At 40.1% G+C, this 23247-nt stretch overlaps 1 long non-coding RNA gene across 1 annotated transcript; it reads right to left on the bottom strand.

The window, feature by feature from the left end:
• Positions 1 to 15214: 15214 nt before the first annotated feature.
• LOC145506700 (uncharacterized) lies at positions 15215 to 22441 on the bottom strand. Its single transcript, XR_014054192.1, has 3 exons — positions 21995 to 22441; positions 18207 to 19036; positions 15215 to 16729 (listed from the first exon to the last, which is right to left on the bottom strand). It is a non-coding gene; the product is annotated as an uncharacterized LOC145506700 (long non-coding RNA).
• Positions 22442 to 23247: the final 806 nt, after the last annotated feature.

Raw genomic sequence — 23247 nt, 5'->3', positions numbered from 1 at the left:
CTAGCTAGAGTCAGAAATCTGGAAAAAATACACTCTACAGAATAATCATACATTTCTCCATCATAAGGACTCTTAAAAATGTTCGCAAAAAAGATTTAATAAATGGAATATACCTCTATGCTTCACAGTCTATCAGAGAATTCTTACCCTGACATCATGGATTGTTGGACTTTAAACAGCTCATGCAGCTCTATGTAAAAAAACAAGTAACCCAATCAAAAATGGGCAGAAGATCTAAATAGACATTTCTCCGAAGAAGATATACAGATGGCCAAAAAGCACATGAAGAGATATTCAGCATCACTAATTATCAGAGAAATGGAAATCAGAACTACAATTAAGTATCACTTCAAAGCAGTCAGAATGTCCATCATCAAAAAGTCTACGAACAACAAATGCTGGAGACGGTGTGGAGAAAAGGGAACCCTCCTACACTGATGGTAGGAATGTAAATTCGTACAACCTCTATGGAAAACAGTATGGGGATTCCTTAAAAACTAAAAATAGAGCTACCATATGATCCAGCAATCCCACTCCTGGATATACATCTGGAGAAAACCATAATTTGAAAAATGCATGCACCTTAGTGCTCATTTCAGCACTATTTACAATAGCCAAAACATGGAAGCAACCTGAATGTCCATCAACAGAGGAACAGATAAAGAAGATGTGGTACATATATACAATTGAATATTCCTCAGCCATAAAAAAATGAAATAATGCCGTTTGCAGCGACATGGATGAACCTAAAGATTATCATATTAAGTGAAGTAAGTCAGAGAGAGACAAATATTACATGATATCACTTCTATCCAGAATCTAAAAAAAATGATACAAATAGTTTGTGGTCATTCGTATGGTAGCCACAGGAAACCAACTCACCCATTTTAGGACAGAATGTTTGGTGATGGGTCTACTGTGAGATAAGGAAAGTAGAAAGAAAATTCTCCCAAAGGCACTCCCTCTTTCTCCTTCCTGCTTTCCTCCTGCTTTACCTTCTGCACATCTGTGGTCTCACTAGTATCTTCCCTCTACGACAGCGTTCTATTCACCACTAAAGAGCTCCCACCAATTCCAACTCCAGTGATAAAATGCCCCAAATAGTCTCAGTCTAGTTTTTCTATGAACTATAAGTAGGTCTCACTCTGGGCCTTTGTAATACAGACAGCCAGAATCTCAGTGAGGAAAATAAAATATTGAATAAGGGAGACCAGCATAGAAGATGAGCTTTATGACTATTTTTTAAAGCTACTAGACAGATAAGCTCTTGAAAAGCCTAAGATATGTGGTTTCACAGCCCAGAGGGGTGGGGAAAAGTTGTGAATCTGACTTTTGTTCAAAAGGGGAGAATGAAACATCAGATTGGAAGCTTCAGGTGGTCAGAGTGAAGAAAAGGATGATATTAACCATGGGATGCTGACATTACGTGGCATTTCAGTGGCTGAATTTTCTCTGCCTTGGTCTTACACTCTTTCTAACCCCTCAACTTTGACGATGCAGATAATCTCCAGGAGAAGTTGGAAACTTTCATAACAAAGCCACACATGCAACTGACTAAGTAGCTGGAGAAACTAAAGGAGGACTCAACCAGGGCTACAGCAGCTGCAAGCCTGTCTGTGACTCTGGATCATCAATATGAGACATCAGATCAGCGACAAAGTACATGAGCTACAATGGCACCTGGTGTCTTGCCTCTAATTCTGAGCTTAAGAACATGGCATCTGCTTCACTTCCATCTTCCAAATCAATTGTGTGCAGAATGTCTCTTGGGGCTCATGCCAATCCAAAACTGTGCAGAGAAGGAAATTCAGGGAAACATAGTTCCAGCTTTCCTAAGCTGACATAGTACAAAACCCATCACAGCATTATTCCCTTTAGTCAGTGTAAACAGAATCTGAAGGTTGAGTGATTTTTCAAAATGCCATACAGCTGTCAAGCCAAAGAACGATAACCGAAAACCAGGACTGTAGACTCTTACTACTACATTAATGAGAACTTTTCTAAATGAACTCTGATCGCAAAATAGGCTTTTGTGAGTGAACCTAGGGAAACAAGCCATTATTGGTAGTGTTTTGGAGAAACGTGTTCCAAAAAATCAGAAATGAATGTCGTGGGCCCCAGACTCTTGGGATCCATTGTAGCTGTGTGCCTGCCCTTCTCCTCTGACCCTCAGTCACGGTCCAGACACACAGTGGGGGCTCAAGACTCACATATTTGTAGACTGCTCTCTGTTCTAAGTGTTGATTGCTAGCTCAGCGTTTCAGCAGTTTGTACCTTTTCTCCAGACATCTATACCGTTACTATTGACCACAGTGAGGTCCATTTCCTACTGTTCTGTTGTCTCAGACAATGACTTACTGTGGGGTGTCTTCACCAATGTGACCCTCTTTATCAAAAGAGTTTAATGTCTCTTATCTGTGAATTCCCTAGAAGAGCCTGATTTCTGAGGCAGGAATTCACCTCAGGTGGATTTTATCTCATCATGGAGAGGTTGGACAGTTGAGAGCTTAATCATTTCAAGTTAGGTAGAAACATCTCGCAGAGAATATTTAACTTTGGCTAATACTGAAAATATGCATAATAATGATGGAAAAAATAGTATATGTTGGTCATTTACTGTGAGTCTATGCCAAACTGTTTTTTCCATCAATTATTTTATGTAATCCTGCAACAATCTTATGAGGTAGATATTATGATTATCCCCATTTCACAGATAAGGCAAACAAAGGTTGGCCAGTTACTAGTTATCAAATCACTTCTCTTTTCTCCCTGACTGTATATCCCAGGCATTCTTGCAGTCAGGTATACCTAGGAGAATGTGGGCATAAGGGATATAAACTATTGACCCATTAAAATCTCCTACCTAATCTTCCAGCCTGTTTCTCACCCCTTATCTGTTGAGTGGATATAAAGGATCCAGAGAGGGCATAAAGGCACTAAGGAAATATTGGAACCATTTGATAAAAGGAGCCTGGGTACCTGAACATGTGTGTGGAGCAGAGTATACCTTGGTGACATAAGTAAGAAATAAAAGTCTATTCTGGTTATTTTCTTATATTAGATAGCACATATACTTGTATTGAGGGCTTCCCTGGTGGCTCCAATGGTAAAGAATCCACCTGCAATGCAGGAGACCCGGGTTTGATCCCGAGGTTGGGAAGACCCCATGGACAAGGAAATGGCAACCCACTCCAGTATCCTTGGAGTATTCTGGAGAATTCCACGGACAGAGGAGCCTAATGGGCTGCAGTCCATGGAGTTGCAAAGAGTCGGACATGACTGAATGACTAACACATATTGTATTGAGTTTCTCAGGTGTCACTAGTGGTAAAGCACTCCCCTGCCAATGCAGAAGACGTAAGAGACACAAGTCGGATCTTTGGGTTAGGAAGATCCTTGGATCAGGAGGGCATGGCAACCCACTCCAGTATTCTTGCCTGGATAATCCCATGGACAGAGGAGCCTGGCGGGCTACAGTCCACAGGGTTGCAAAGAGTTGGACACAACTGAGCAATTTAGTAGGCACGTATACTTGTATTGGTGCTTTGAAGTAGGGGTTCTGCCTAAACAAAACCCCAAAATAGATGACATTGGCTTAGCAGTTGGGTAATGGGTTGCAAAGAAACTGACATCAAAGCTCAGAAAGGCTATGTTATATAGTGAAATATTTGGTAAAACTGTCAGCTTCTTTAATTTAGAAGACAATTAATGTATATTTGAACTGTAATGTCAAGAAAAATAGTTGGAATGTATCAAAGTGTTAGTGGAAGTGTGGCTACTATTGGCTATCTTTGACAAGGTATGACAAAACGAACAAGTGAACAACAGCAACAACAACAAAAAACACAGAAATCAAATCAACTAGCCAGTTTACAAGTTGCAGTGGAAGGGGAGAGAATGAGTCCAGGGATTCAGGGCATCAGGTTTGGGAAAACTAGCTGCTTCTAGATTCCCAAAGTTAAGACTCTTAGAAAAGGATTGAGTGACAAAGATCTAGTAACATTCCTCAACTGAACAAAGTGACTTAGGCTTTTGACCAAATCAGGTTAGGTGTGACTCTTTCCTTCATATGAGTTCAAGGGGGTCACCATTAAGGGGAGAGAGACAGAGAGAGAGTGGGAGATAGGGGGAAAAGATGGAGGCAAACCTGGAAAGCTAGAAATCAGACTTGAGGATTATATTAGGAGAGAACTTTGGGAATGGCTACGAGCACACCTAACTAACTGGTGGCAAGAGCTTTCCAAGTTGTGAAACAGCCACTGGGCCTCAAAATCTGTTTTCAGTAGGAAATGGACTCCTATAAAACTTCTAGGACATATACCCCAGTGCTCTCTTAAACCATGGACAGAGAGATTATCAATTGGGAAAAAAACCCACAAAGTGTAAGTCAAGGACCAGAGAATGAGGGACAAAGTAATGCTTCCCAGAAAGCCAAATTAAGATCTAATGAAAATACATCTCTAACCTCAAGGAAGGGAGCCTCTTCCTGCCCTTCTAGTCATAGGCAAATGCTGAGTGTTTGCTTTCTACTCCTTCATAAATGGGATTTTCTATTGATAATACCCTTCCCTTAACCCATCACTGTATATTGGGAGGGCATTGGGGAAGGGAAGTATAAGCTGTCTTTTTGATCTAAAGTCAAAATTTCTAGGGGCTTCCCAGGTGGCTCAGTGGTAAAGAATCTGCCTGCCAATGCCAGAGCCGCAGGAGATGCTTGTGGATCCCTGGGTCAGGAAGATCCCTTGGAGGAGGAAATGGTAATCCACTCCAGTATTGTTGTCTGGGAAATCCCATGGACAGAGGAGCCTGGTCAGCTATAGTCCATAGCTTTGCAAAGAGTCAGACATGACTCAGCTGAGTGACTGAGCAGGCATGCATGCACAGATCTTAGGACAAGAAGGGGATAGCATCTGGACTTGATGGAGAAGATTGTGCATCCCTTGGCAATCCTAGATGGAAACTAGGTGCAGGCACTGGAAGGGTTCTAAGATTTGGGTTGTCTCCTGTGGACTGTCTATGTGAAGGACTGCTACTGCTGCTGCTAAGTCGCTTCAGTCGTGTCCAATTCTGTGTGACCCCATAGATGGCAGCCCACCAGGCTCCCCCGTCCCTGGGGTTCTCCAGGCAAGAACACTGGAGTGGGTTGCCATTTCCTTCTCCAATGCATGAAAGTGAAAAGTGAAAGTGACGTCACGCAGTCTTGTCCGACTCTTAGCGACCCCATGGACTGCAGCCTACCAGGCTCCTCCGTCCATGGGATTCTCCAGGTGAGAGTACTGGAGTGGGGTGCCATTGCCTTCTCCATGTGAAGGACTAAGCATCAACAAATATTTGATGACCAGAATAGGGGTCTATGGCAGAGACCAAATTCAATCCTTTACTTTTCTCCTGGACGTACAGAGACATAGCATTTCTGTTGTCTTTTATGGTTAGAGGCAACCATGTTCCTGTATTTAATCCAGTAGACTGTGGCTGTCGTGTGTGCCATTCCAGGTCTGGCCTTGACAGTCCTGCATGATGCTCCTTGTCCTCTCTTTCCTCTCATTTGCCAGCTTGGCTCAGAGGATCCAACAGGAAACTCTGCGGGGGTTGGTGGCGCCTGATGGAGGGAATCTGGATTTGACTTCCTGTGTGAGGCAGAAATGCCATCCAACCTGTGCTGGACCATGACACAGATGAGAAATAAACCTATATCGTGTTGAGTTCCTGAGATTCTCAGGGTGCTTTTTATAGCAGCTTGCCTATCCTCACAGGTGAAATTAGATTTAGAGCAACTGAACAATCTGCCCAAGGTTGTGAAGCTACCAAGGGGATAAAGCAGAAATACAATTGAAGAGTAAGCCCCAGAGTCTATAGAAGTATATGATCAGAATCACTTGGGAACTTTCTCAAAATACAAATGCTTTATCTCTACTCTAAAAATGCTGTTTCACTAACATGTAGAGAACAAAGTTATGGTTGCCAGAGGGGAGAGATGACAGGGAGGGATAGTTAGGGAGTTTGGGATGGACATGTACACACTGCTATATTTAAAGTGGATAACCAACAAGGACCTACTATATAGCACAGGGAACTGTGCTCAATGTTTATGTGGCAGCCTAGATGTGAGGGGAGTTTGGGGGAGAAGGGATGCATGTGAATATATGGCTGAGTCCCTTTGCTGTCCCTCTGAAACTATGACAACATTGTTCATCAGCTGTACTCCAATATAAAACAAATGCTTTCTAAAAAATAAAAATGCTGTTTCTGTAGTTTTCTGTGGGGAAGGGAGCAGAGGAGCTTGAAATCTATTTTTAATAAGCTTCCTGATTAATATTACCTAACTAATGTTGAGAGGCACCAAATGCTACCAGTTATTCTAAAACATATATGTTGAATTCCTGTGGAGAGACGTCATCTGAATAGGATGGCCATTCAGTTTATTGTGTAATCTGAGACACTTCTGAGAGTGAAAGGGGAGCTAATAGTATTTACAGTGGGAAAGCAGGCAAACAATAGGATTTTTACAGGGAAGTTGGCCTACAAGAGCTTATACTCATGAAAGCAAAAGATGGGACAGCTGTGTTTTCTGCTAACAAAAATGCTATTTCTTATTAGGTGAATTTTTATTTTTTCTAGAGTATGCTAGCTGCCATCTGGGTAGGACAAAGGTAGACTTTGAACTAGGGGCAAAGCTGAATTCTAAAGAGAAGTTCTGAAGGGTATTTGGAGGAAGAAGGCTAAAGTGTCTTCTGGAGTTGGAGAAATGAGACCACTGTTATCACAACTGCTCATACAAACCTTAGAACCACCAAAGCCTTAAAAAATAAATACAAGCAGTAGAAAATGATGAGAATAATCCTGATGGAAACCTCTAAGAAACAGGCAAAGTGCACAGCTGGGATTCAGACTCGGATAGTGGGAGAGGAACTGTCTTGGTTAATTTTCCAAGAAAGGATTTTGCACTCTCCTTTTGAAGGCTCTAGTACTCATCCAATTAGTTGGAGGCCTGAACAGTACCCAAAAAAACAGACTCCCAAGAAATAATTTTCCAGAAGACTGCCTCTAGATTACAATGTACAGATGATATTCAAGTATGAAAAATAAGTACCAGAGTTTGACTCAAATCCACTCTTGGGACCACAAAAAAATAATTTTTGTTCTCAAAAAATTGTCATCTTTAAGCCACTTACTACCTGAGCAATCTGGTAGCACCTTAATCTTTCTAAATCTCAGTTTCTCATCAGTTTAATGTGGATAATTGTACCTCTCTCTGCCTACTTTATAAAGGATGATTGGGTGGATCAAACAGCATAATGCATAAAGAGCATGTGAGGGGGTGCTCAGCTGCTCAATCGTGTCCGACTCTCTGTGACCCCATGGACTGTAGCCAACCAGGCTCCTCTGTCTATGGGATTCCCCAGGAAAGAATACTGGAGTGGTTTGCCATTTCCTCCTCCAGGAAATCTTCCTGACCCAGGGATCGAACTGTGGCAGTCTCCCACGTCTCCTGCATTGGCAAGAGGCTTCTTTACAAGCTAACTGAGCCAGCAGGGAAGGCTTTTAATATATAAATAGTAGTGCTTTATAAATAGTAAAGCTTACTCAAATGGAAGGTAATATTAATATAATATTAATTATAATGTTAATAATGTTAACAAAAAAATATAAAGTACAGTTAGTTCAGTTGCTCAGTCGTGTCCGACTCTGTGACCCCATGGACTGCAGCACTCCAGGCTTCCCTATTCATCACCAACTCCCGCAGCTTATTCAAACTCATGTGCCTTGAGTCGGTGATGCCATCCAACCATCTCATCCTCTATTGCGTCCTTCTCCTCCCACCTTCAATCTTTCCCAGCATCAGGGTCTTTTCAAATGAGTCAGTCCTTTGCATCAAGTGGCCAAAGTATTGGGAGTTTCAGCTTCAGCATCAGTCCTTCCAATGAATATTCAGGACTGATTTCCTTTAGGATTGACTGACTGGATCTCCTTGCAGTCCAAGGGACTCTCAAGAATCTTCTCCAAAACTACAGTACAAAAGCATCAATTTTTCGGCACTCAGCTTTCTTTATAGTCCAACTCTCACATCCATACATGACTACTGGAAAAACCATAGCTTTGACTAGATGGATCTTTGTCGGCAAAGTAATGTCACTGCTTTTTAATATGCATTATAAGTTGGTCACAGCTTTTCTTACAAGGAGCAATGTCTTTTAATATCATGGCTGCAGTCACCATCTGCAGTGATTTTGGAGCCCAGAAAAATAAAGTCTGTCACTGCTTCCATTGTTTCCCCATCTATTTGCCATGAAGTGATGGGACCAGATGCCATGATCTTAGTTTTCTGAATGTTGAGTTTTAAACTAACTTTTTCACTCTCCTCTTTCACTTTCATCAAGAGGTTCTTTAGTTCTTCTTCACTTTCTGCCATAAGGGTGGTATCATTTGCATATCTGAGGTTATTGATATTTTTCCCAGCAATCTTGATTCCAGCTTGTGCTTCATCCAGCCCAGCATTTTGCATGATGCACTCTGCATATAAGTTAAACAAGCAGAGTGACAATATACAGCCTTGACGTACTCCTTTTCCTATTTGGAACCAGTCTGTTGTTCCACGTCTGGTTCTAACTGTTGCTTCTTGACCTGCATACAGATTTCTCAGGAGGCAGATCAGGTGGTCTGGTATTCCCATCTCTTGAAGAATTTTCCATAATTTGTTGTGATCCACACAGTCATAGGCTTTGGCATAGTCAATAAAGCAAAAGTAGATGTTTTTTCTGGAATTCTCTCACTTTTTTGATGATCCAGTGGATGTCGGCAATTTGATCTCTGGTTCCTCTGCCTTTTCTAAATCCAGCTTGAACATCTGTAAGTTCACGGTTCACGTACTGTTGAAGCCCGGCTTCGAGAATTTAGTGCATTACTTTGCTAGTGTGTGAGATGAGTGCAATTGTGCGGTAGTTTGAGCATTCTTTGGCATTGCCTTTCTTTGGGATTGGAATGAAAACTGACGTTTTCCAGTCCTGTAGCCACTGTTGCATCTTTCAAATTTGCTGGCATATTGAGTGCAGCACTTTCACAGCATCATCTTTTAGGATTTGAAATAGCTCCACTGGAATTCCATCACCTCCACTAGCTTTGTTTGTAGTGATGCTTCCTAAGGCCCACTTGACTTCACATTCCAGGATATCTGGCTCTAGGTGAGTGATCACACCATCGTGGTTATCTGGGTCATGAAGATCTTTTCTGTATAGTTCTTCTGTGTATTCTTGCCACTTCTTCTTAATATCTTCTGCTTCTGCTAGGTCCATACCATTTCCATTTCTTATTGTGCCCATCTTTGCATGAAATGTTCCCTTGGTATCTCTAATTTTCTTGAAGAGCTCTCTAGTCTTTCCCATTCTATTGTTTTCCTCTGTTTGTTTGCACTGATCACTGAGGAAGGCTTTCTTATCTCTCCTTGCTATTCTTTGGAACTCTGAATTCAGATGGGTATATCTTTCCTTTTCTCCTTTGCCTTTAGTTTCTCTTTTCTCAGCTATTTGTAAGGCCTCCTCTGACAACCATTTTGCCTTTTTGCATTTCTTTTTCTTGGGAATGTTCTTGATCACTGTTTCCTACACAATGTCCGAACCTCCATCCATAGTTCTTCAGGCACTCTGTCTATCAGATCTAATCTCTTGAATCTATTTGTCACTTCCACTGTATAATCATAAGGGATTTGATTTAGGTCATATCTGAATGGTCTAATGGTTTTCCCTACTTTCTTCAATTTATGTCTGAATTTTGCAATAAGGAGTTCATATAAAGTATAGTATCAAATAATAATAAGTTTCCCAGGGTATATGAACATTTTCTTTGTAAATTAAGTTGATCCTTAAATGAAAGAAGTAAGCAAACATTCTCCTTTATGTCTGTCGGGTGCATGTGTGTTGGATATACCTCACATGTCAGTATCTTCTGGGGCTGCTTGATAAAAAAGCAGATTCATCCCAGGTTTACTGAATTTCTGGTGGTAGAGATCAAAGGTCTATATAATTTAGTAGGCTTTCCAGATGATTTGTATGCACCATTTTTGAGATGAAATGCTTTAAAAGATGGAACTCTAGGAATCAGCTTCTCTTTGTTTGGAGAATAGTTGGTTATCAAATATTATTGTAATTTGATCCAGGAGGCAGAACCTACCAATAACTCTCTGAAGCTGAAAGAGTTCTCCAATAGAACTAGGTCATTGCTGTGTGTGGTACTATGTGATTAAGTATCTGAATTACCAAATGAAGCCAAAATGTGGATCACAGCACCTGATTGGTTGCTCACAAAGAAATAGGAGATTAGGAAAGTTTCCTGCCTCCATTCTTCAAAGTGCAATCTGAAACTAACCAGTTGGACTTTTCCATCCATTTCTCAGGTCCCACTAGAGTTTATGGAGATAGGAGTAAATTTCAGGTCCAGAGGATGACTATTCCTGAGACATTAGAGGAATGTCTATTTAATGTCTATTCCTTAGACATTAAAAGAAAAGCATTAAAAGCATTTTTCACATCTCTCTTTGTTGGATGTCAGGAAGCTTTCATTCATTTTGAATGAATATTTGTTTCATTCACTCAACTGATATTTATTCTCAGTTGTTATAATATTTATTCTCAGGTTGCTGTGGACCCTGTTGGTCAACAAGGAAAAATTAATGAACATGATAGACATAGCCCTTCAGGATAAGTCAGCTCTAGATCCTACTTGTTCAACTTGCTTTCTTATTCCAGCCTAATCTTGGATGTTCCTATGACAGTTAATTTTATGGGCACAGATACTTGGTCAAACATTCTTTGCTGTGTTTCTATGATAGTGTTTTGGATGATATTAACATTTAAATCAGCTCCATAATGTGGGTGGGCCTCATCCAATCAGCTGAAGGCCTGAACAGTACCAAAAAAATAGCCTCCTAAGACATAATTCTGCAGAAGACTGCCCTCAGAATTTGTTTGCAATGGTAGTTCTTCCAGGCTCAAAAGCAGACTAGCTTAGACTTGAACTAAAGCATCAGCTCTCATGTGTTAGCATTCTGCCAGCCCACTGTGCCAGTTTTAAACTTGTTAGCTTCCATAATCATGTGATCCAATTCATTGAAATAGATAGCTAGCCTGTGGAGTTTTTCCCTCTGCAAACCCTGTTACAGTTTCCTAACCTAGTCACTGAATCCAGTATGCATCCAAAGGTTTTCCTCCTAATTCCCCATGGCAGTTACATGCTTAACTGGAAGGATAGATGCCAAAATAAAGTTTCCATTCTTCTTCTGGGATCCCTTAATAGGAGCACACAGAGAACATCAAAGTATTAAGCATAGGGGGGAAACAGTGAATCTGGTTCTGAACGGTGAAGGGTAATATAACCGTCCATCCAAGGTTGTTACAAGGATTCAGTGAGCATCTATGTAAAACCCTTAGCACGGTACTTGTGGGGGTCAAGCTGCTTCTACCTGCTTGTTATGTTGTTCTTTTCCATGAACAATAAAATAATGGAAAGTTTCTGAGAGGAGGTGGAATCTCATCTCTACTTTTCATGTGTGTTGTCTTTAAAGATCTGAAGTGGAGTTTGATTTTTGTCTTGAAGTATTTAGATTTAGGGGAAAGGAATTCCATGTAGAAAGTGGCAAGGGGTGGATCTCTTTAGGTCCCTGGGAAATGGTAGGATTTGAGTGGCGAGATTAATCTGTGGTAGATATGAAATACAGATCCCTAAACTGTGAACTATTGAATAATTCATTGCTGATTTTAGCTCACAAAAATCATCGCTGCTTCTTTTACCTCAAACCACTATTTGCCAGAAGAGTTTGGCCTGTGGTTTTCAAACTAAGGTGTTCATCACAATCACTTGGAGAATTTGTTAAATAAAGCACAGCCTATTGGACTTTATTCCCAGAGCTGCTAACCCAGCAGTTCTGGGAAGGGACGCAAGCATTTGCCTTTCTAAAAATTGTAACAAGGAGATGCTGATGCTGTTGGTCCAGGGACCACATTTTGAGAATCACTGTGATGATGAAAGAGACAATAGCCAAGTGGGAGAACTGCTGGTGAGGAGAAGAAACGGTTCATTAGCATGCTCACATCGTGTCTCCTCTGAATTCCTAAGGCAATTATCATCTGCACAATACATCTGGCAATTAATCATGTCTTGCCTTTTGACAACTCTTTTCTTTGCCTGAATGCTATTTACATATTTCTGTTGGTTTTATGCTTAAGATTCAAGCAGGAAGAGAGGCCAGCAATGGGACAACCCAGTGGCAGGAAGGGGTGGGAGGCAGGAAAAGGATAAATAAGGAGAGGAGATCCACCTGCGGGAAAGTGGAGTTGGAGCTGGACTGAGGCTACATCTTAAGCTGCAGAAGGGATAAAGCGAGGAGAAAGAGAATTCACATGGCATCCAGAAGGCAGAGTATGGGAAAGGCAGCCACCAGAAAAGCTATCGGGTAACCTCATAGAAAAGTGACCCAGCTGTCATGTAAGATAAAGAGGAGAGGGAGTTCATGGAGAATATGATAGACCCTAAAAAGGGAACTCAGATATTGTTGGGCATTGTCTTTTATCCTCTGCAGAAGGTGCTGATGTGTTGTTTGTTGAAGATGAAGAGGGCTGTTTGCTATTAGGAGATCAAGTTCACAGACTCAAGCAATTTGGGTCAGCAAGTTCTAGGATCAAGATCAAGGTCAAATGCCTGGGAAAAGTCATTTTTAAAAACACCAAACCAAGAGGAGTGGTGCTAGATAGAGCCTGAATGGAAAGAAGAATCAGGGTGTGGGTTGGTTTGAAAGAACTAGAATTGGATTCTTGAGATGCGGTTGTTGTCGTTAGTCTGTAAGTCATGTTCAACTCTTTGTGACCCCATGGACTGTTGCCCACCAGACTCCTCTGTCCATGGGATTTCCCAGGCAGGAAAGACTATTGGAGTGGATTGCCATTTTCTTCTCTAGGGCATCTTCCCATCTCAGGGATCGAACCCACGTCTCCTGAATTGGCAGGTGGATTCTCTATCACTGAGCCACCAGGGAAGCCCTTGAGATGGGATGATCTGTGTTTTATTTGGCATTTTGCTATACTCTTTCCTTTTGTGGCCATTTGCAAGCTGCAGCCTTTCTCAACTGCATCTGACAGGTGAAGTAATTTGGAGTGTTAGCAGGTTCAGGAAATTCTTGGAAAGCACCAGCAGCCAGAGATGTCCTAGTTAAGGGGGCAAGGCCCTCAAATGTGCCATCGCTTTTGGACCAGGACCTACTGTTTCACATTTGAAAAACAAATGAAAGAGATTCTGGTGAAAAGCTATGGTTTCCTTCTCCAGTCCTTTCCATCCACAATCCTATTTCCCAGAAACAAGATTTTTAAACTGTTTCTGTGTTTGGTTTTTTGGATAAATCCAAACATCTAAATAATGTGCTTATGCTCCTTTTTCTTGATTTATCTACATAACACATTTGTTGACTCCTCAGTATGAAAGTTGAATATTTAACTTAACAACATAACTCCATTTCCCACCTTGTCTTCATACCAATGTTTGGTTGTATTTAGTTCTTCTAAACTAAACCTTCATACCTGATTATTTAATACACTGAGACTTCTATTTCCTGTTATGTCCACTTCACATAGGATTGCTAGATTTTCCAATTCATAACACGAAGATATTTTATTCTCTATCTTTTCTATTATTTTTTCTCTCCCCCGATTTCATCCTACACTCTGGTCAAATCTTTCTACTTTTACATTGTGTCAAATTGTTAACATTTACTTTCCATGAACTAATTAAATAAAATTGGTCCTAGCTTCATGGTCAAATAGTTATTCTTTTTTACAGTGCATCAGTTGCTTAAAATCTCCTAGATGGTCTTGTTCGCTTAATATTTGATCTGTGACTTTTTTTTGGAGAGCTCTATGTTTTTCCTATAGTTTATAGTTCTCTGTTCCCTTTTCTTATAATTCATCATTCATTCAAGTTTTCCAGTCTTTACCTCGTTTTATCTACTCTGTAGTATCTTTTTCCAGAGACCTACCTCCTCCTGGAGTTTCCAGGTTAATTTAGGCTAACTCCCAGCTGACATCTTGAAAGTCTCTACTCCGCCTTCCTGAGTTGGATTCTCTGGAGTCCACGTCATCTTTTTCTTGGTTTACTTCCATTTGCTGTGACTACCAGCGAGTATTGGGATGGCCAAAAATTTCCTTTGGGTTTTTAAGAGGGAACAGAAAACCCCAAACAAACTTTTTGGCCAGCCCAATAATTTCCTAAGAAAGGATACAGCTTTGTATCTTCAAAAATACTTTCTACTCTCACACTTGCCTAATAATGTCATGTGTACAGACTTCAGATTAAAAAACTATTTTAAAGACACATATTTGAACATCCATGGGGCTTCCCAGGTGTCTCAGTTCAATAAAGAATCTGCCTGCCAAGCAGGTGATGCAGGTTCAATGCTGCAGTTGGGAAGATCCCCTGGAGAAGGAAATGTCAACCCACTCCAGTGTATTCATGCCTAGAAAATGCCATGGATGGAGGAGCTTGGAGGGCTACAGTCCATGAGATCACAAAGAGTTGGATATGACTTAGCAAATAAACCACCACCATTTGAACATCTAGTGTTTCATTCCTTTTTAGGCGACTTGTTTTATTTTTCTCTGAAAGCCTTAATATCTCTCTTTGGCCTTTGCTGTCCCGAAATTTCATGTCATTGGATTGAAGTATGAAGGCTTTTATTGTTCCCATCAGTTGACCTGGTAGTCAGTGGACATTTTCCCTCTAAAAAACTATTCCTTCTTTAACTTTAAAATTTTTTAAATGTATTGCTCCTTTAAAGATTTTCTTCCCTTCATTTCCTCTGTCCAATTTTTCCTTAAGATTTGTATACATCTGACATTGAATCAGATCTTTCAGACAGTCCTTCTGCTATTTTTTCCAAGAGATTTTCTTGGTTTTATTTCCAGTTATTATATTGACAAAGTTTTTTCATATTTGATGGACCTAGGAGGTATCGTGCTTAATGAAATAAATCAGGGCGAAAGACAAATACTCTTTTACCATTTATATATGGAATCTGGTAAAAATAAATGACTGTATATAATAAAACAAAAACAGACTCACAGATCTAGAAAACAAACTATTGATTAACCATAAAGAGAAGGAAGAGGGAAGGGACATGGAGGAATAAGGGATTAAGAAACACAGCTACTATGCATGAAATAAATAAGCAACAAGGATATACTGTACAGCACAGGGAAACATGCCATTATTTTTAATAACTTTAAATGGAGTATAATATATAAAAATATTGAATCACTATGTTGACACTTAACACCTAAACTAAGATTGTAAATCAATACTATGCTTCAATTAAAAAAGACCTTTAATAGTTTTCTGATTGTTTCTTTTCATGATATCATATTCTTGTTTAAGAGAGTAACATATTCACTTATCTGTTAGTTTTTGACACTTTCTTTTCTTCAGAGGTTCTGCATGTGTGTTGAGAAGAAAGAGCAACATGAGTAGAAATAGCCTGGGACCTTGCCACCATGGGACCTCCCTGTCCATACAGGAATGTTCATACTCAGACTGTCCCAGAAAGACAAATAAACCTCTATGTTTATTATTATTATTTTTTCATTAGCTGCACTGGATCTTCATTGCCACGTGCAGGCTTTCTCTAGTTGCCCTGAGCAGGGGCTTCCCTCTAGTTGCAATGTGCAGGCTTACTCCTTGCAGTGGCTTCTCTTGCTGCAGAGCATGGGCTCTAGAGCGTGGGCTTCAGTAGTTTTGGCACACGAGTGTGCAGACTTAGTTGTTCCTCAGCATGTGGGATCTTCCTGGACCAGGGATCAAACCCATGTCCTCTGCATTGGCAGGCGAATTCTTAACCACTAGCCCACTAGGGCAGTCCCTGGGTTTTCTTTTACAGGCAATGAAGAAGCATTGTAAAAATGACATGGTAAGATTGTTCAGTGAGCCTGGAGGTAGAACAAATGACAACAGATTTGTGATCAGAGTGGGTTCGTAGCTCTGCCCCATGATAGAGGCACACATCTCAGGTAGCAGATCCTTGCACTCATGTGAAGGACAGCCTCCTTCTGCTCAGGGCTTGGATGGGAACTCATTCTAAGTTGCCAGTCATCTTTCTCATATCCTAGCTTCTTAATAAACATGGTATGAAGCAGTCAATTCATTTTCATATTTCAGTCATATTTCAGTATTCCTTTCCTAAAAGCACTCGAGAGTCCTCATTCTCTTCATAACCGGTTGATGGGTCATCTGCAAACTTGCCCTATTTTTCTTGCCATTTTTCTCACTGATTCCCAACACATATTCTGCATTCAGGCCAGACTGAACCATTAGCTGTTCCTGTACACGCCCTGGCTCCTGCTTCCTCTCTTTTGCTTATACTTCCCAGCTGTCTGGAATGCCCTTCTTTCCATCTCTGCTCATTGAAATCCTATCCACCCTTGGGGACTTAGTTCCAATGTCACATCTTGCCTTAGGCCTTTTCTGAGTCCCTGCAGGGGTGGGGATCTCTTTCTCTGCTGTGCCTTTGACCTTTATCATCCCCTGCCTGGCGCATTTGTTGCTGTTTGTGTGTCTGGGGATACTCCTCAACCAAGGACGAGAAACTTCACCTTTGACCTCTCCAACAGTGCCTGGCTTTAGCAAGCTTTCTTCTGAAGAGATCTGTAAGTCTATTTAAAATGGGACTAACTGTTCCTGTCAGGCTGATGGGAACTTGCGTCTGAAAAAAGAGACAGTGATAGAAACAGTTAACAACAGACAGTATTGGCAATCAGTTGGGATAACATAATCTCAAATTATACTTTATATATATATATGTATATGTACATATATATGAAAGTATGTACGTATGTATGTCTATTTTTTTATTAAGAGAAATATTCCTCATTTAGGCATAGCAGAAAATCTCTTTGATATGGAACAGGCAATGAACATTTTTTATTTTTATGAAAAAAAGAGAATTAAGTAAAGTAGCAGCTGAACTCATGAACAAGTCATGAGTCAGAGAGTCTGAAGCAGAGACTGAGTCCAAAATTTACAGAAAGGCTATCAAAAACTTAGCAGAATTAAGTGAATAAAACAAAAATTTCATAGATTTACATCATTATTTCATAAATTTTCTCCACTTGGTAATTCTCAGTGAGCAACTGATACGGCAAATTTAAGTTTAATTTAACAAATTCCAGTTTCTTTGCTTGTTGTTCTTAAACATCTGGTCCCCTTGTTGACATAGCCTAAGCTCTATAGTGAGAACATGTTAGATGAATTTTACAGATCAGTCAGAATTCTCTCAAGCCTTCAAAATATCATTTAAATTTTTTTATTGAAGTATAGCTGATTTACAATGTTGTATTAGTTTCAGGTGTACAGCAAAGTGATTCAGTTATATATATAGCAATACATAAATTTTCAGATTCTTTTCCATTATAGATAATTAAAACATATTGATATAATTCCCTGCGCTATACGGTAGGTTCTTGTTATTCATCTATTTTATATATAGTAGCATGTGTATTTTAATTCCAAACTCCTAAATTATCCCTCCCCCCTTTTCTCTTTGATAACTGTAAGTTTGTTTTCTATGTCTATGTATTGTTTTGTATTTAAGTTTATTTGTATCATTTTTTAGGTTCCATTATATGGAATGCTCTTGTTTAGCTGCTAAGTTGTGTCTGACTTTTTGTGACCCCAGGGACCATAGCCTGCCAGCATCATACGGTATTTGTCTTTCTCTGTCTGACTTTTACTTCACTTAGTATGACAATCTCTAGGTCCATCCATGTTGCTGCAAATAGCGTTATTTCATTCTTTTCTATGGCTACTATTCCACTGTGTGCGTGTATGTGTGTATACGTATACATATATATGTGCTTCCCTTGCAGCTCAGCTGTTAAAGAATCTGCATGCATGCAGGAGACCTGGGTTATATCCCTGAGTTGGGAAGATCCTTGGAGAAGGGAAAGGTTACCCACTCCAGTATCAACCAGTATATATGTATATATATATACACCATACCTTCTTTATCCATTCATCTTTTTTCCCCTGTTTTTGGCATTGCTCTGCAGCATTTGGGATCTTAATTCCCTGATTTGTGCCCCCTGTATTGGGAGTTTGTGCCCAGTTGAACTTGTGACCCCCTATATTGGGAGTTCAGAGTCTTAATAACTGGACCACCAGGTAAGTTCCTATCTATTCACCTGTTAGTGGACATTTAGGTTGTTTCCATGTCTTCCCTATTGTAAACAATGCTCCTATGAACAATGGGTGCATGTATCTTTTTGAATTATCAAAATACTGTGGTATTATGGCAGAGGCTTTCCAGCGTGGCCCAGCTCCAAATCCCTCTTCAGTTTGTTCTCGCTCCTACCTAGAATTTTTTTTAAGACACTTTTGACTACTAGACTTCAAAGTGCTTGCCTTTCAACACCACTTGACCTTGACCAAATGACCTCCTTCTTATAAAAACAGATGTAATTGCCTTCTGAAGACTCTGCATTAACGATTTGGATCTCCTCTGCTGTGAAGACTGCGATATCCCAGCATGGTGTGCTTATCACAGTGAAAGCACTAAAGGAAGGCAAATTGCCTGATCATTCTCTTCTCTGGTCCAGGCAACAGAAAGCACCAATCAGTCAGGGAAACCAGAATCATTCCAGGTGAGCAGGTTGGAATTGTTCTTGAGGGTGAATACCTAGAAGGTCGCTTGGATGACTCTTTGCAAAAGCAGGGATCAGAGAAGCTGGTGTTTCAGTGAGCTGGGCTCTGCTGGGCAACTGCAGGTCCTTGCTAGAGGAACACGGTTAGTTTCTGCTACCACCAGGACTGCCACATTCTGCCACAATCCAGGATCCTGGAATTTGGAATCAGAAAGTCAATTTTTCTAGTATTTAGATCCAGTTTTTGGATCCTCTCTCTTCTTTTGCCACAAAAGGTGCTATTTATGCTCCATTTTCCCCCATCTGTCTCCTTAAATGTGAGATGTGTCCCTTGGGCGTAAACTCCAAAGACATCACCAACATCAAGAAATCTTAAAAAAAAAAAAAAAAAAGAGAGAAAGTCTTAGAGCAGCTGTAAATATGTTGAATTTGACCATCATCCTATAGTAGTTCAAAGTGGGGAGTGATCATCACAAGATTTATAAGGGGTATTTTTCTCCTCTTATATACTTCACAAGCCTGTCATTATTCCTGTCTCCTCTGTAACTAAGAAGAATACTATAAAATGTTCCCTCCATGAGGTACCAAAGGTCATCCTATCCCCTCCACTCCCCAGAAATATGGTGCTCTAAGCATCTTTGGATACTCCAGAGACATATAAATGGTAAAACTCAGATCCTCTTCTTTTTTTGTTGTTGTTAAAATTATTTAATTTTTTAAAATTGTGATAAAATACACATAACATAAAATTTACCATCCTAGCCATCCTTAAGTATACAGTTCAGTTGCATTAAGGACATTCACAATGTTGTGCAACCGTCACCACCATCCATCTCCAGAACTCATTTCATCTTGCAAAACTGAAGCTCTGCACCCGTTGAACAATACCTTCTTATTTCTCTCATCCCAGCTCCTGGTAACCACTGGTTTATTTTCTGTCTCTCTGAATTTGACCACTCTAAGTAGTTGAAATAAGTTGAATCAAACAGTATTTGTTCTTTTGTGACTGGCTTATTTCACTTAGCATAATATCTTTAAGGTTCATACATGCAGTAGCTTGAGTCAGACTTTCCTTCATTTTTAAAGCTTAATAATATTCCACTACATATACATACATATACATTTTGTTTACTGTTCATCCATTGAAGGACAGTTGGGTTGCTTCCACCTTTTGGCTGCTATGAACATAATTTTGCTTCCTCTTTTTTTGAGAGGATGTAAAAAAGAGTTGGGAGGATAGTTAGGAAGAAAAGTGCAGAGTAAGATAACTTTGTTCTTCTTGAATATATATCATAAAAATTCAAGCAATTCTGAAAAGTGTAAGTCACTCTGAATCTACCACTAAGAAAAAATAATTGGTAACATGTTAGTGACCTTCTTTCTAGTTATTTCAGCATATGTCCATACCAGATATATTGATATTTTATGTAAATGAATTGTCTTTAATGTTGTTCAGTAACCCGGATTTCTTTCAGCTTTACAATGTGAACTTTTACTCATATTAATAAAATGTACTTTTAGGTCATATTTTTCATGGCTGCTTTTATGGTTGTACCATAATATTATTTATCCAGTCTTCTATTGAAGAACCAGTCTCCTTTAAGTGATTTCCTTTGTTTTTTTTAATGTTACTTAATATAAAGGAATACAGTGACAAATATTATACATTTATCTTTGTGATCCTGTCTCATAAGTTCCTAAAATGTGTTTAAGTGAAAAGACTTAAACTAATATTTTATTTATTTACCAAGAACAATTTATGTGAAAACTATGATGTCTTAGATCTCTCATTCTTATATATTTATCTATGACAAAACACATGCTTCATATCCTAAACAACAGAGTAAGAACTTTCTAGATCTTTTCTTGGGAACACTCTATGGGAAGGAGGATAGAGACACTGGGTTATATCAAAATATTATATCGGAGGGACTTCTCTGGTGGTGCAGCGGCTAAGACTCCACGCTCCCAACGTAGACTGCCCAGGTTTGGTCCCTGCTGAAAGAATTAGATCCCCTATGCTGCAACTAAAAGGAAAAAAAGATATCACGAATGTAGCAACAAAGATCGAAGGTCTCACATGCCACGGCTAAGGCCTGGTGAAGTCAGGTAAATATAATAAAAATATTTTTTTTTAATATTATTTTGTATATGAATACATGTCAATGCAATGTAGTAGAGAAAGTTAGATATTACCATCCTTGTGAGCTCAGCAAAGGAATGTAGATGTGGTCATTGTGAAGGGGAAATGACTATAAATTCAGTTATAATTTGTGTTAATCCAGAATGCCAATCAAACCCCAAACTGGTACACAGCAGGTCAAATCACAGTGTCCAAAGTGCTTGATTGGCCAATTTTGTTACTAAAAGGGGCTCAATGGTAAAACCTATAGGCAAACTACATTTTAAAAAACTTACAGGTGATGGTTTTACATTTTTCAAATGGTCTACTGGTCCATCTGCTAAAGGTATGGTGAGTAGAATCCAACTGTCTGTGGGAGGGGACAGGTAAGGTCTTTACAAGAATTCTGATCATCAGCTGAGAGGGCCAAAATTTGAAACAAGCTTTTAACTTGGGGGAGATTCTGGAATAGAAGTGATGCTCTTTCATGGGACAAGCTTCCAAGAAAACAAATGGAGGTGGAGATTTGCAGGCAGGAAGTTTTGGGAGGAATGTCTTAGGAATAACACCTGCAAGAATACGAGGGAAGCAGGATTCATCAGGGAGAGAAGTGCAATTGTAACACTATTGTAATAAAGATCTCACCCAGGGCTTCCCAGGTGGTTCAGTGATAAAGAATCTGCCTGCCAAGTGAGAGACACGGGTTCAATCCCTGGGTCAGGAAGACCCCTGAAGTAGGAAATGGCAACCCACTCTAGCATTCTTGCCTGCAAAATCCCATGGACAGAGGCACCTGGCAGGCTTCAGTCCATGGGATTGCAAAGAGTCAGACACAATTTAGTGACTAAATGACAACAGAGGTCTCATCCAAATCCCACAGCGAACTCTGAAGCGTCAATGACCATTCAGAGATGCCCCAAATGAGGCAAGGGGCCAGGTCTTTTGCTCCCGCATTGATCAGCCCTTGGGTATGGACAGCCCACAAAGGGTTATAATCTTGGACAAGGCAGTTCCTGAAGGGAAGATGTGGATGGCATACCATGGCATCTCCTATAGACTCTAACCAGAAGTTCATTTATATGAACCAAGCAGACAATACCTTGGTGGACAGAGAGACACCTTTAGATCACCCCAGTCACATCCCATACAGCCAGACTAATTTCACATCTTCCCCTTCCACCCTCACCTCACTTCCTTTTCATCTCACCTCAATGCACAAACACACACTGATGTAAATGAGTCGCCAGCATCAGCCAGGAGTGAGTCAGTCATCAGGTAGGGTCCGACACTGAGGATGAAGCTCTTTCCTGTTTACAGCTGACCAAGAAAGACCAGACAGGCATGGACTCCAAGAGCAAACTATGAAAAGCATCACCTTTAAAAACCAGAGATTTAAAGATCTGATATGCAGAGGCCATATAAAATATTTGTGTATTTCTATTTTTAACAAGAAATTTCAACTCTTAAGCAACTCCTTCAGTAACATAACATATCACTATGAAAACAAGCCCAGTACCATTATAAAATGTACATTTGTTCATTCTTTTTTGTTGTTGTTCAGTTATGTCCGACTCTTTGCAACCCTATGGATGGCAGCGCGCAAGGCTGCCCTATCCTTCACCATCTCCCAGAGCTTGCTCAAACTCATGCCCACTGAGTCAGTAATGCCGTCCAACCATCTCCTCCTCTGTTGTCCCCTTCTCCTCCTTTGTCATCCTTTCTCCTCCTGCCTTCAATCTTTCCCAGCATCAGGGTCTTTTCTAATGAGTCGGCTCTTCGCATCAGGTGGACAAAGTATTGGAGCTTCAGCTTCAGCATCAGTCCTTTCAGTGAATATTCAGGGTGTATTTCCTTTAGGATTGACTGGTTTGATCTACTTATAGGCCAACTCTCAAGAGTCTTCTCTAACACCACAGTTCAAAAGCATCAATTCTTCAGCGCTCAGCCTTCTTTATGGTCCAACTCTCACATCCATAGATGACTACTGGAAAAACCAGAGCTTTGACTAGGTGGACCTTTGTTGGCAAAGTAATGTATCTGCTTTTTAATATTCTGTCTTTAATACTCATTCTTTAAATATTTTAAAATTGATCATTATATGCCAGCACTGAGCTAGATTCCAAATTATCCAAAACAAATAAAACACAGTTCCTGCTTTCAAGGAATTCACAGGTAGTGGGGGAGACAGATAAGATAGGATCTTCGAATGAGTGTTGGTTCCCAGGCATGCTGGAGACATAGGGGGCACCTTAATTTGGAGTAGAGGCCATGAAAAAAAGGCTTTCCATTCTGCATTTCTGTCAGCATTGCATTTAGCAATAGTTGAAATGGGTCTTTTTCATGTTTGGCAGGGTGGTCTGGAGTTTAAGTTTAAGATCTGGTTAAAGTTGTCTGGTTTTCAGAACAGAAAAAAAATTACATTATGGTATAAAAGATAGTAACTATAGTCAGTGATTAAGC

The sequence above is a fragment of the Giraffa tippelskirchi genome, chromosome 5 (genome assembly GCF_054371585.1).
Source record: "Giraffa tippelskirchi isolate mGirTip1 chromosome 5, T2T-mGirTip1v1.2.pri, whole genome shotgun sequence".
Classification (NCBI taxonomy): Eukaryota; Metazoa; Chordata; class Mammalia; order Artiodactyla; family Giraffidae; genus Giraffa; species Giraffa tippelskirchi.
Note: the sequence above shows the minus strand (reverse complement) of the source record. Positions and strands in the feature narration are given on the sequence as shown.